We start from the raw sequence: 15399 nt of genomic DNA, 5'->3' as shown, positions 1-15399 counted from the left end.
CTTCCTTCCTTCCTTCCTTCCTTCCTTCCTTCCTTCCTTCCTTCCTTCCTTCCTTCCTTCCTTCCTTCCTTCCTTCCTTCCTTCCTTCCTTCCTTCCTTCCTTCCTTCCTTCCTTCCTTCCTTCCTTTCTTCCTTTCTTCCTTCCTTTCTTCCTTTCTTCCTTTCTTCCTTTCTTCCTTTCTTCCTTTCTTCCTTTCTTCCTTTCCTTTCATTCATTCATTCATTGCATGTCTTTAACCCAGTTTTATTGACTTAAATAATTTTCCTATATACTTCTAAGCAGGAGACCAGAATAAAATAATTCATATTTTCACTTTTCAAGAACTACTTGGTTCATGCAGTTTTTATCTATGGTAAATCCCATGGGTCACAATGGAAATCAGGGCCAAATATTAAAAATGCTGTGTTTTTTAAAGCAATCTATTCTTGGAAGAACTAATAATTTTCATGGATAAGAATTAAAAGTTAACTTCTAGAGCTGGTCACGTAGCCTGGGCAGACATGAAATAATTTGTTGCCTGATGTTTTTGTGGCAGTAGATTGCCTATACTTAGGTTTCATTTACCGGACAATTCTGTCTATTTTAAAGGCCCGTGTGAGTCCTTCTAGTTCTGACATGATTTATGTGCTGTGTTTCATAAGCCCTTATTTTTTTGTATTTAGGGATGCTTCCGCAGTATTTGTGTGGAAGATGTGAACAATTTGTGCAGAGGTGGTATTGCTCCTATGGCACAATGGAGAGTTGGATTGTAACAACTTTTAACATTATATAAAATGTCAAACTATATTTCATATTCAGTTATGTTTTAATTTCTAACAGACTCGGTGACACTGTAAAACTAAAATATCTTTCACATTGATAGTTTGCCTGTTACTATTAATTACCATTTTATACCTTTATTATTTCACAAATTCACAATGGGTCACTGCACCTCTGCAGACAGTTTTACAATCAAAGGTGCTTGCTTGTCTGTTTCTTGCATTCTGTTAAATATTTCTTATTCCCTTAGACTGCACTACAAGGACCATTTCACTGTCCCCTTTGGCTTCTGCATCTTGCTTCCATCGTGAACAGACAGGTAATAACCATTCAGCAGGGCCATTACCTCTTCTAAAGACTATTATCAAAATGGTCATTATACATAATGGAGATTATTACAGGCAGCTTGAGAGATCTTTTAGATACATCTCTACAATAATAGGTAGCCCTTTTTAGCATTACACATTGGTGGGAATAATACCAGGGCACAAAACACACAGGAAATATTGCTTTTTATCAAAACTTTTGTAGCTTTTAATTTCTTTCCAGGATTGACTTCTGGATTAAAATGATATTTATACAACATCTATGAACACTACCTGTTGATAAGTATATCAAACTATAAATGTAACAATGAAGAATTAGAAGTTTAAAAGGTAGACAAGGTGTATTTTCTTCCCTAAAGCTATGCAGTTATGAAGAAAATAGAAATATTATAATACAGCAGATTCCTAGGCAGGTATATACTTTACGAAACAGTTTGAAACCAATTTTTAAAGAATCTCAACCTGCTCCCCTGTGGAAAAAGAGACCATATGAAATCACTGTTTTTCTTTTTATAACAGCATTTGTTTTCCAAATTATCATGTTTCTTTTTCACTTTAAATTTGAATTGCAAAATCTTGGCTAATCCAAGAAATATCTCCAGGGAAGATGAGCCTAAATCTTGAAGGGATGTGTCTTTTCTTTCTACAAGTTTGCTTTTCCATCCACAGCACTTACAAGAATGCTGTTTGTAACCCTGCTTCCGTGCTAATCTGGCATACTGCAAAGAGAAATGCCCAACAAACTAAACTGCATTTACATCCTGGATTTGGGACAATGGGTTCTGAAGAAATGCTGTCCTGAAGAATACAGTGCCTGGTGAGGGGGAGGAGGTGATGAATATTTTTTTCAGCTTCTTTGTGACTCTTACCCAGAGGAGCCCAGCATTATTTAGACACATCATTTAAAATGTTCTGTGTTAGGAGGCATAGCTCCAGTGTGTCAGATTTATTGGAAGCTATGTCTCTCTTCCTCTCAATTCTGCTCTGTGTTTGAATCACAGTTCAAAGCAACCCTCTTCTAACAAGCGCTGAGTAGATATGGGATTATTATGAGTATTTTTGTTGTCTTGATTATCCCTGCTGCATGCTGATTATATACCTTTCTTCTTAAAAAACGTTCTCTCTTCCCTTTTTTTTTTTTTTTTTTTTTTTTTTTGGTGGGGGTGGGGAGGGGGAAGGGATATATATACATATATATATATATATATATATGTATATGATCTGCCTACTTTACTTCTAATAATGGGTCTTATACTTTGAAGGAAATAAGAAATGGCCTCCTTACCTAACCTCTTACTTTCCTTCCCCTGTCATGTAGTTAACTAATCTCCTTTTCAAATTTTGTGGCAGCTATGTGTGTACTTCCCAAAAACATTGTATTTCTCATCACGCTGTTCTTGGTTAAGTAGTCGATCCTTCTCTAAGTTACACCATCTCTTTCTGACATAGCCCTGGCTGACAGGAGAGTGCTGACATTTGAAATGTCTGAATGGGTAGTGCAAAAGCAACTCAGGCAATAAAAACTGCAACCAAAAGGTGATCAGAAGAGACACTCTGCCCTGCAATATATTTTCCAGAATGCTACTTAATGATGGAAGCAATTTTTAGAGCCCTTTAATCCCAATCCATTATCCTCCCGTAGCCTTTTATAGTCAGACAATTTTGAGAACCTAAATGTGTGCATGGCTTGTAGAGGGGCAGAACAATTACACCTGACCTAACTTTCACTTTTGTGCCTTGTGCAGTGCATGTGAATATGAAGAGGACCTTTCTGAGCAATTACAACAACTACGTTTTCATGTGTCTTGCCTGTTACAGAAAGGCTTTTAAGTATTCCCATCCTGATATTTTCAGCAGTTCTTCCTTTCTCTTCTCAGCTGTCCTACAGACATCAAATACATGACTATCACTGTGTATCCAGCCCTCACTACCTCCAGAGTGCAAGCATCCAGGAGCTCAAGTTCTTTTCTGTAATAAATCTCACAATTTGTGGCATCAAGCCATTTGTTGCCTAGGACTTTTGGTATTAATAAGTTACTGTGCTGAGTGACAACAATTGACCAAAAAGAGCTGTTTTGTTCAAAACACCACTGGAAACAGAAGTCTGAAGATAAACTCACTCAGAAAACATTTCTGCTTTGGGACTGGTTACTTTCAAGCACCTGAATCTGTGACTCCCCAAACAAGATGATAGCATATACCAAGCAAGAATAATGTTTCAATCACATAATATTATTATTGGTTGTGAAGTAATTTTTCCACTGCAATATACGTAGGTGTCAGATGTGACACATTTTGGACCATATTCATAACTAGCACTGAGAAACTGTGCTAGTTAGAATGGAGCAATGGCATAAAACTTAGTAAAATTCAACTTGTCTGCCTCTGAGTGTTGGTGCATGTAGGTACAGGGAATTAAATTGCTGTGGTTGCTTGGAAGGCATGTACTCCCCCTGACATACAATACCTTTTATCATTAACAAGGGCTTGGATCAGGTCTGTGATTTCTGTCAGGTGAAAAAATAATTGTCAACAATTAATAATACCTGCATTAATTTAGGTTAGCTGCATTAATTTAGGGACTGCCACACTTAAAATCACAGCCAGAAAGCAGTCATGTTACAGCTATATCCATTCTTTGCCTCATTTGCAGCAGCAAAATGGGTGGGTGGAACAGGGACAGTAATAGGAGGTTTCTTGATAACTTTAACATCAGTGAGACCTTTTTCCTGGTGGCAGAGCCTGAGTGGTTTAACTGCATGAAATCCAGGAATTGTCACTTCACTTAACCAGTGGCTTGTAGATTATTTGAAAGAGAGAAATGAAATGTATGGTGGGAAGGCAATTTAAATAGAAATAAGATTCTTATTTTTTTGAGTCTTACCTATTCAATTAATTTGCCAGTTTAGGTCTGCAGGAAAAAGCATTTAACTTGCTGGACAGCCAAGCCTCAGTGCCCCTTACACAGCTGTTAAGTTAGGGGCTGTAAATGCTTAGCAGTATGTGAATTAGTTTGCTAGTTTGCAGCATCCTTTGACTCTGATGGAAAAAAGGAGGGGGGCTGGGAGGAGGGAGGGAGAGAAAGAAAGCCTGCCAGCTATTTGTGAAGTAAATGTTCCCATTTCTTTTAAAATACAATAGTGAAGGTAATTTTGTCACATGCATCTGTTGCTATCTCCTCTCACTTTGTGCTGAAGTGCTCACCAGAGCATTTACAGAAGTGATTCTTCCTCCCACCCCTGACATCTGCCACCGAAAATGCTGCATTATTCATCAGCGTGCTAATGGCAGGTGATGAGATCTTTTCACGCTACATCCCTCTCAGTAGGTGTTTATTACTCTGTTCACCAGCAGCCCTGCTATTACTGCGGGGCCAGAAGAACTCTACATACTTGCTTGACAGGTAATGGGAAACGTGCTCTGTTCACTTGGCTCACAAGTGCAGATGAAGGTTATTACTAGGGCAGCTGCAATATCATGGGTGCAAAGAAGACGGTCGCTTTAAGTGAACAGCTTAGTTCTGGAAATCCATACAAATCATGTCTGCACCGTGATAATCCATCTTCTTTACCTTCTATCATTTCAGCAGTCATCATGCTGTAATAATTTTCTCCAGGTTCACCTGTGGTATCTGTGAATAACAGAGTGGGGCGGGCAAGGGGTGAGAGAAGGAAAAGGAGATGAGTTTGGCTTCATGTCTGATGATCACACTGGTGAGGAATTTATCTCTGTCCAGTAAACAAGATGCAGCCTTGTGTCTATGAGCATGTGTGCACGAATGTGTGTGCGCATGCAAATGTTTGCGTGACAAGGAGGGGACAATCCTGCAATCAGCACTGAATGTGTGTGTTTTATTTTTAAAAAAACAGCCTGACAAGAGAGGTAAATTTCTACTGATTTATTATGACAAAAATTACAGAACATAAACATGCCAGAGCACAGGGAAAACTGAAGGATGAGAAATTGTTTGTAATCTAGAGAAGTCAGTTCACTAACAAGCTTTCCCTAGTTGTCTTTCTTCTAGGTTTCTCACTTAGAAACATTATACCATCCTCAGCAATCCATAAAAAACCCTCACCCCACACCAGGAATTGCCAGACTTTTAAATCATTGAAAGAAGCAGCGTCATTTTCACATAAGAAGGAGAACTTTGTGAGCATAATGTTTCCTTTTCTAACACAAAAAGTGAGCCGGGTTTGCAGAAATCTCTCAAGTCACTTGAGAAAAATGATGTGGTAAGGCATTGTGTTTTTTTAGAATGCATCCTGCCAAAAATGAAAGCTAGAGAGATTTTGAGAAAAGCAAAACTGGCTGAAATTTTATGTGTTACAACTGCTGAACTACACCAGTTTCCTTTATAGTACAGTCTACAATAATAAAACAAAACCTGAGATGTTAAAGAATGATTTTTTCTTCTCATCAGACTTTTGTCCTTAACATCCTGTTTCTTATTGCCATGTAATAACTGCAGGCAGTTTGTTATGCCTAGCAGAGGAAAAATGCCTTTTAGCAAGGGCGACAAATGGTAAAGGAAATAACTTCAAACATTTCAGGTATCTGTTTTGTTTTCCATCCTTCAGTTTTTGACAAGCACACTTATTTTTATCTGCTAAGTTTCTGTATCAGTTCAGCCTATCTAACTTTTAGATGGCCACTATAGACTAACATATACATTATTTGCAAATTAAAAGGAAGCATAATCAATAGATGGGAAGGAAAATTAATGCAGCTATAATTTCTGTTTCAGTATATGAATTAATTCCAATATAGCTTTAACTGAAGGGTTTTGTAAGGTGGTGACAGAGTATGGAAGAGATATAATTCTCCTAAGATTTAATATGAATTCAGCTCATAATAAAATGATGCCATGGATGTATTTGCTGTGTTTGGAAATGATTAATTTAAAGAATTTTTTGTAGGAACAAAATGCCATCAAAAGAAATTTCTTTGTGCAACCAAAAGGAGGTGACTGCTGCAAACCATAATGTCATTTATGGTGATGTCACCATTGCCATTCAGATGCAATTGCAATAAAAATGTAGGTTGTTACTTTGGGCTCAGCAGGTGTTTGAGAGGAATTACATTTATGAAATCACTCTTTGATACAGTGTTTTGTTGTTTGTTTTTATTCTTACCTCTTATATTAAAAAAAACCCAAAAAACAAATACCAGTAAAGATCAGTATTTGTGCTAGAAACACATCTAGGTTACATAATGCTGAAGTTGAGAAGGAAATAATGGCCATGTCCTTACCCTAACTTTCTCTTCAAACTGGCAAAATAACAATTTGAGCATGTGAAAGCACTCAGTTTCTTTAGCTACATATAAATTTTTAAGTTTACCAACAGAGATAAGAAGTGTCTAGGACAGGAAAAGGTAAATAAAACTAAAAAAATCAATAATAATGTTATGTTATTGAGCAAAATGAAAAAGTGACCTACAAAAAAGCTAGGAGAATCCACACAGAGAAAAATACGTTTCTAATTAATATCAACTTCCTTTCCACTTCTATAAGGAAAGGACTGCAAACTCTTGCATCCAGTCTGCTGCAGTTGACATCGAAGATTGCAGTGAAAAATTTGTCCGGAGTATTGTAAAATGCACAGCAAAAATACTGGAGAAAGATGAGAGAATTTCTTTCACATACTGGTTTTAAATTTGTGTTAGCACAGTCGAGAATATTCTTTTGGACTCCTTTCAGAGAGAGGTAGGAAGGAGCCAACACACTGCTGCAGCTGAACCATTCTTCTCACTCTCTCAGTCATCAGTGGTTAGGTGAAGAGTACCTGTAAACTCCTCCTATCCATCAGAGTGGGAATATTCCCTCTCCAGTGATCAAACAGAAATGTTTAGGAAAATTATTCTCTAACTGCATGGTAACTGTAACTGGCTAAAGAACTTTCTCACTGAACTTTTTAGGAAAAACTTGTCTTTATTATGCTCCACAAGGAATAAAATATAAAAAATAGCCATTTTTGATGATGTAACCTTGTCAGTTTTGATTTAATGTAATTTGTGGTCTTTTAATTTGTTTGTTTATTTGTTTTTTGTTTGTTTGCTTTTTTAATTATGTGTTTTTTATTTTAAACTTATGCTCCAAAGGCAAAACATAATGTACTGATGTTGTCCAACAATGTCCTTATCCACTGAAAGCATGTATTTTTTACAATTTCATATGAAATTTTGCATTTTCTTGGGTTCATTATATTTTTTATCCTATTTTTTTCATCCCTGTCTCCCAAAAGTACCAGAAATTTCATTGCTGCTTTCCTTGACTTTTAAGTCGCATTTATGCATGGCCAGTGGAATGTTATCAGGAACAGTTTTTAGCCTGAAAAAAATATTCCTTATTGCCATGGCACCTTAATGTTGCTATGGTCCATGTTGATTGTGCTGACTGTCACTGTAGACTACAGAAGCTGCCAAAATATTCACGATTGCTGTTAGGCTAACTACAGTTTGTGTGGCCATTTGCATTACTAGGAGTTGCTGTGACTTGTGGTTTCATGTGTTTGCTTTCTCCAGCTATTCTTACTGCTTGTAGATGACTGCACAGGATAAACCTAAAAGAAGAATCTGTTTCCAGCAATTCTTTAACCTTACATACATTTTTGTAAACAATGGATTGTATCAACTGTGAATGATTTTAGAAACTGAAAGTGATTTTGGAGAAACTTGGTTGATCTCACAGTGTTGAACTGATTTACAAGGACTCTGACAATGAAAGAGGGTATGCAAATACAGAACAAAGAAAAGAGAAAGCCACTCACACAGGAAAATGCCCATTCCTTGGGCAGAACAACTAACTTCATGAGGGACAGTTTAAGTCTGAGTTATGAGTAGGTCAAGGACTTATAAACTCTAATGCTATTTTATTTTCTTTTTAGCTTTACATACTCTATATCCAGGTTTTCACTGTCTTGTAGTGACTGTTGCACAGCCATGGTGGCAAATAAACCTATATTAAAAAAAACCCAACAAACAAAACCCAAAAGCCACTAATGATGTAAAGGGAAATTTGAATCCGAGAGTTAGTTAATTGTTGTCAGGTGTGACTTGCAGACAGAATTTTGAAAAAGGGGTCTTTTTGGCCTTGGTTGGTTGTGTTTTACATTTGTGGCTTGTTCAAATGGAGTTTGGGGTTTTTTTGTTGCTTTGGTTTTATGGTGTTTGTGTGTGGGTTGTTGTATGGGTTTTTTCCTTTTTTTTTTTTTTTTCTGGAAAACAAATCCTTCTCTTCAAAGTAACTCTGAAACTGGGATTTTTTGGGTTGAGAAAAATGACAGCGATGCTGATGGCACTGCTCTGGAGGAAAGAGAGCAGCTTCCTCTGTGGCATTGATCTGTACGCAGGCTGTCATGTTTGCCTTGCCCTGATGTCCTCGGGAGGACTGAGGTGCTCTCTTCCTGGGAATGGCAGTCAGGCAAGTTGTCGAGAGATGACAGTCAATAACCATCCACCCTAGATTAAACAAAAGAAGTTGTTACAGACTATCTGTAAAAGGAAAACAATGTTTTCTCATGAGGTATTGTCCACATTGTGTAGATGTGACTCAATATTTTTACACTTAACTTATGGCCCTGTTACCTACACCTAAGTTTTCTCAATAACTGACCTTGCTCCTTTCTTGTTTTGCTAACACTGAAAGCTGAGTGTTTTGAAGTCTTTTTTGAGGAAACATGCTGATAGTCTAAAGCCTGGCATAGGTGATTACTTCTGTACAGCTATACCTGTAGTTACATCGTTCTTGTGTTTTTTCACCCGAATTGCTTAACTTCATATTTCTTTCTTCCTTGTCATGATCTAATTATACAACAAACTTCTTGCTTATCCACAAGGACAAGCTACTATTATATTAATTTTCTTTATAATGTTAGTACTAAAATACACATCAGTTAATCCTGAAGCCTAAGCTTGCTTTTGACCTGTGACTAATCCTGTATACACCTTGCTGTATCTGTATCATAACAAGCTCCACTAAATTGGTTGAAATTGTCACAGTTCATAAGATAAAACATACTTATCACTCTTTGATGGGGTAAGGCCTTTCTGTTTCTCAGTCTGAGTCCCACAAAGGGAAGGCTTTTAGGCATGGATTGAGTTTAGAACACAGAAAATCCTGTAGACTTTGACCTCCAAAATCTTCTGATTTCTTCCTGGAACGTAAAATATTGCCTTATCTTATCTGATGACAGCTATCTTATATCTAGCAATTTAAAAAAAGAGGAACAATGAAAAAGGAAGTATTTTCTTAGATTGTTCTTTTTGTTATTTATTTTTTTTTCTTATTTCTAAATTTTTTTCTGTGATGAGCGAAAGCTCTGGAGGAGCAGGCTCAAAGTGGCTGTCAAGCAAATTTTTTCACAAAGTAAAAGGTGCTGACAGACAAAAGAACTATGTCATGAAAAATTTATAACCAAATTTCCCACAACAGAAAAGGGGTAAAACCACCTTACACATTAAATGCCAAATCTTCATGCATATCTGCTCCAGTGCTGATTCAATGGCAAAATAACTTTCAAAATGTTTTATGGTCCAAAGAAGCTATAAAGTAGCTACACTTGTCATTTTAGTAGACTAAAATCAGAATTATACTAATATTCAGTGGGCTGACAGCAATGTATTATCTTGTCAAGCAGGAGATCTGAGTTTGCAGGAATACACTGTAGGTTAGAGAGCGGAGATGTAAGAAGGATGCATTTAATTACATAAATAATAATAAGAGTGACGATAAACTATAAAACTAGTTTTACATTCTAGAATACATATAATAATATGTGGATATCCATATTTACATTCATATAAGAATATTTATATAAGCTTTCTGCCAAATACCAGTGCATATTCTAAGCTAATATCTCATCTTTTAAATACCTAATGGCCCTTATTTGCATAAACGTATTTTTCAGATTAAAATAAACTATAAAATACTTTTCAAATTAAAATAAGATATAAACTGATGGGCTCAGAATTTGACCCAACATGGAAGGATAAGACTTTGGATCTGCTCATTGATCTTAGGTTGAGCATGAGTCATTAATATGATACGTCAGTAAAAACCAGATAATCTGATTTAGGGTGTATCAAGCAAGTCAGTTTCAGTAGAAGCAAAAGCAGTATTAATGGTGTCATAGAAGGTACTGGTGATACCAGTCACAGTGTCCAAAGCTGTTTACTCTGAAAGGTCAACTCAAATTGGAATGAGTGCAGAAAAGGGCAATCCCTTTCCAGAACTGAGAAGTTCCGGAAACAGGAGATGTCTTATATCAGAGGACTCTAGACAAGTTTGGGTTGGTAGACCAAGAAAGAGATGACGGATGTATTTACAATCATTATTGCACTACCCCTCTGAGAAAATCCTGTTAATGGAGATTACCACTGATATACAAGGGTGTAAGGAGTGAGCAATAAAGGGCTGCAAATTCATATGTTTCCTATTGTTAGAAATCTGAGATTTTAGAATAGCCTTGGCATAGGGGAACACGTAAAGTCTTTAGGAAAAACAACAAATCATTCCACTTCTCTTGGTATAGTTCAGTAAATATATAGAGGGTGTTTATGGTGGGACTTTTATGGGATCTATAAAGCTTTCTCCAGATCTAACTTCTTTCAGTTGATGTAAAAAAAAGACATAAGAGAAGACAGGTATTATATCTGTCACTGGATTATCCCCAAATGGTTTATGCTTCTAGTTGCAACATCTTCCTAATTATATATTACTGTTTGACTAACCCTTTCAGAATGTACAAAAAACTTAAGGTTCACATAAAATAATATCAGTAAACATTTCTAAGATAAGCACACGAATAAGTACTTTTTCAAAACATAACAAGTTGTAACAGGGTTTTTTTGTTAATGTCTCTTGCTAAGTCATGGCTTAAAGAAGCTAGATTTATGTAAACAACAAAGTAACTATCAGAAGGTCTTGATTCTATGGACCTCTGTGTGATCTTTCAGTAATCTTGCAGATAGACTTGTGCAGGCACTAGATTTTTTTTTCTTGTGATTTAATTATTGAAAATTGCAATGACATTAATATTTTTTAATTACCCTCAAAAAAGAACAGCTTTAGACAAATACTTTCATTTCATTCTTTACTTTAGAAGATTTATTCAGCTTATATTAACAAAAATTAAAATCAGTAATGACAGTCTTTTTGCAATAAAAATATGAACTGTCAGCTCTAACTGAAAAACATGCCACCACCTGGTCTAATAATTATTTTATTTAGGTTTTAGGCAGGAAGAAGCAATCTTATTGCACATTTCTAGCCCTTTATGTAACATGACAAGGGAAAATGAAAACTTTCTAAAACTCTGATTGATTGTATTGTATGTAACTTTCGTATGCTGTGGATTATCCCAAAAGGAGACACATATATTTTCTCTTTCTTATCTTTAGCTTACAAAGCTAATTTTATTTTTTTCTTAGAATGTAGTAGCCAGTGAAACATTCAATGTTTGATAGAATATGATAGAGTAATTCCCTGTCAAACCGAAAATAAAATCCAAGAGACAATTCTTCCATGAAGTAAAAAACCCAGCAAATTCAAACAGATAAAGAATAGTGGGTGTTTTTTGTTGTTGTTGTTGTTGTTTGTTTGTTTTGTTTGTTTGTTTGTTTGTTTTTCCCCCACATACGAACCTACTTATTTATACATCCATAATATAGTCCTGGATGCCCTGTCTACTTATTAGCTCACTGATTTCTTGTAGCTATCATAACAAATGTGTACCTTCAGGACATACTGAATTTTGAAGTGGTCACTGGCTTGCTTGATCTACTAACAAAGGCATTTCATGTGAAGAAGAAGACTGGACAAAATCACAGTTAGGCTTACAGAAGAACATCAGCATATTAATTCTGAGAGTTTTGTGGAAAAATCACAAAAGATATGTTTATTTAATACAAAACCTACCTACCACGTAGACAGTTGTGCTGTTTTTATACAAAAAAATTTTGAATTTGCAAGTTTGAATGTTGAAGGTTGTTTATAGGCTTTTGTTCTATTGCTGGACAACTTTCTGCATCCCAGTAAAACAGAAAATAGGTTAAGGTGTCTTTATAAGCAAGTATCTCATTGATTTAAAAATCCAACCTGGCAAGCTATAGAATAGATATTTTAAATGTGCATAGTGCATGAAATTACCTCACATTATGGGTAATGCTTGCCTTGTAGCAATTATGTCACTTATGCTTACACTAATTAAGTGTTGATGTGTGAGCACTAAGTTGCAATGATGTTGTTAACTAATGTACATAAATATTCCGTTTAAGCTGTAATTGCACTTTGCCATAACTTAAAAGAAGATAGGCTCAACTGGAAGTATGCCATTCTCTTACCTTAAGGAACAGATTACAAACTTCAGACTGTCAGTAAATACAATGCTTGAGTTCTGTATTTTTAACATAAAGGGGAAATAATCCGTTTGTCATGGACTTTACAATATCCAATACTGTCAGAAAAAATTACGTATTACCCATTTAAAAGGAGAGCAGAGATGTGCAGGGTAAAACAGTTCAGTGCACAAGGGCTGGATATCCTAAACCTGAAGGATTCATTGTGACTTAATCCACAATTTATCCACAGCAGACATTAACTGCCCTGCATTTCCATCAAAAGAACAGAGTCAATCTTAGGAAAATTTGTAGTGTTCTACCCATTTGGTGGGTGAATGCAAGACTTATGATGGCCTAAAGTTAATGTTGTTTCACTTTTAACACTAGAAATCCAGTATCTCTTCTAAAAGTGAGGCTGAGGAAGATTCAGAACCATGTGTTGCCCATAATTCCTGCAGTGCCACGAAACCACAGAGTAACACTGTCCTAGGAGACAGATCTCAGGTCATTGCAAGACTGATAATAGGCATTTTTTGAAAAACAATTAGGTCATCTTTTTTAGAAAAAAAAAAATAAAAAAAGCCTTGGTTAGCTAAGAACAAAAGGAGTACTAGTGTTCTTTACCATGTATGCAACAATACACATTGACTTGCACTAAGAAGAAAATGAGTGAAGAAAACAATGTTCTTCTGATTCTAGGCAGTGCCAGCTGGAGTAACAACTGCAATCCTATAAACCTCAATTATACTGAGAAAACAAATACTGCTTGGGAGAAAAAACAAGATGTTTATATGTTAAGTGCTGGGAGCTATATGAAATTCAACCTGTGTCTTCAGTAAAAGATTGGGCTTTTTCTGCTTCATTTGAGGACAAATTCTCAGGCAGTTACTGTCTCTCACAGTATCCTGGACAAAATGTCCAGCATACAGCTAGAGAAGTCCATAATAAGCTGGGTGAGCAACTAACTGATGGTTGAGCTCAAAGGGTCATAACAAATGGGATGTCATCAGACTTGTGGCCAGGCTCTAGTGGGGTTCCCCAGGGCTCAATTTTAGGCCCAGTGCTCCTTTATGCTTTTGCACATTCTCTGGATGCAGGAATCCAGTCTACATTGAGTAAGTTTGTCAACTGAACTGAAATAGAAGAAGCTTTAGAATCCCTTGAGAATAGAGAGGCCTCAAAGAGAGATCTGGATAGACTAGAGAGCAGAGCAATCACCAACCATATGAAATCTAATGAGAGCAAGTGCCATATTCTCCACCTGATACAGGGTAATCGTGAAGGACAAGAAGCTGGAGAGCAGTCCTGAGGAAAGATATCCTGGGGGTTTGTGTTGGTGGCAAGTTGAACAGGTGTCAAAAGTGTGCTATGGCAGCAAAAAGGGCCAGCATTACCCTAGGTTGCATCAAGCACAGAATTACTATCTAGTTGAGAGAGGTGTTGATCCCACTCTATACTGTGCGGTTGTGGCCCCAGTTGCATCCTGTGTACAGTTTTGGGCACCTCAGTGTAAGAAGGACATAAAACTATTAAAGTGTGTCCAGAGGTGAGTGACCAAGATGGTGAAAGGCTGAGGAATGACTGAGGTCACTTGTTTTGTACAGCTTGGAGAAGAGAATCACACAGAATCACAGAATCACTCACGTTGGAAAAGACCTTCAGGATCATTGAGTCCAACCATTAACCTTACTCTATCAAGTCTAGCAATAAGCCATGTCCCCAGGCTCCACATCTAGACCACTGCTAAACACATCCAGGGATGGTGACCCAACCACCTCCTTTGGCAGCATGTTCCAATATCTGAAAACCCTTTAAGTGACAAAGTTCTTCCTAATGTCCAGTTTAAATCTGAGGGGTGACCTCACGGCAGTCTATAGCTTCCTCTCGGTGGGGCAGCAGGGCAGGCGGTGCTGGTCTACTCTCTCTAGTGGCCAGTGATGGGGCTTGAAGAAATGGAATGAAGCTGTGTAAGAGGAGGTTCATATTGAGCATTAGGACTAGGTTCTTCACTGAGAGGTCAGTCACTAAAACAGGCTTCACTGGAAAGTGATCATGGTACCAAGCCTGTCAGAGTTCAAGTAGCATCTTGATTCTGCTTTTATTCATATGGTTTAGTTGTAGATAGTCCTACGAGGAGAAAGGAATTGGATCTGATGATTCTTAGGGGTCCCTTCCAACTTGAGATATTCTATGATGAGGAAGATGGAATTCCTAAGACAAAAAATAGGTGTTTTCCTGCAGTTGTCATTTGTAGCCAACACCAAAATTCTGATAAAAATCTCATAGGTGTTGCCTGAAGTTCCATCTACATTATTTTATAAATCCAAGATCAACTTTCTGGAGAAAAAAGAGAGAGCAAAAGAGGGAGAACACTACTTTTTCTATTGGAAAATGGTTGTTTACCACAATGCAGCTTCACTGCAACCTTCAAAGTCTTTTTTAACTCCAGTGTAGAGAGGAATAAAAAAATGGGAAACTTTCAAAGTTGTCATCAAATAGAATTGTCCTCTAGCCAGCTCTCATAGTAGCTAAGGATAGCACAAACAGTATTGCCTGTCCTCCCAAAACAGAGAATACGAGATAGAATGACTCAGCACCAGAAGACAGTAACTGACATCACTGATGCAGTTTAGAATGCAGTTTAGACGTAAAAACATTCAGCAGTTGTATGATCAAATGTATTAGTTCAGTTATCCATAAGGCAAAAATGTTGACAGAGGACAACACATGGACTCCCTAAGCCTGCGAAGTTGTTACGCGCACAACAGATAAAACACTGAAGCCCAGAGACAAGCCGGTGTAAGTCTTAGATCCATCAGGGATATGTCCCCAGTGGCTTGTGGGAATAAGTTCCAAAGCTCATAGTAGATGCATAACAACTAAATGCCTGTTCTCCCAGGAATTTAAACCTACTGTGAGAGATGTTTGGAGGAATAGAAAGAACAGCAAAAAAAAATCTGTTTTACCAAGAGA

The sequence above is a fragment of the Apus apus genome, chromosome Z, assembly GCF_020740795.1.
Source record: "Apus apus isolate bApuApu2 chromosome Z, bApuApu2.pri.cur, whole genome shotgun sequence".
Lineage (NCBI taxonomy): Eukaryota > Metazoa > Chordata > Aves > Apodiformes > Apodidae > Apus > Apus apus.
The sequence above is the reverse complement of the archived record's forward strand: the minus strand, read 5'-3'. Positions refer to the sequence as shown.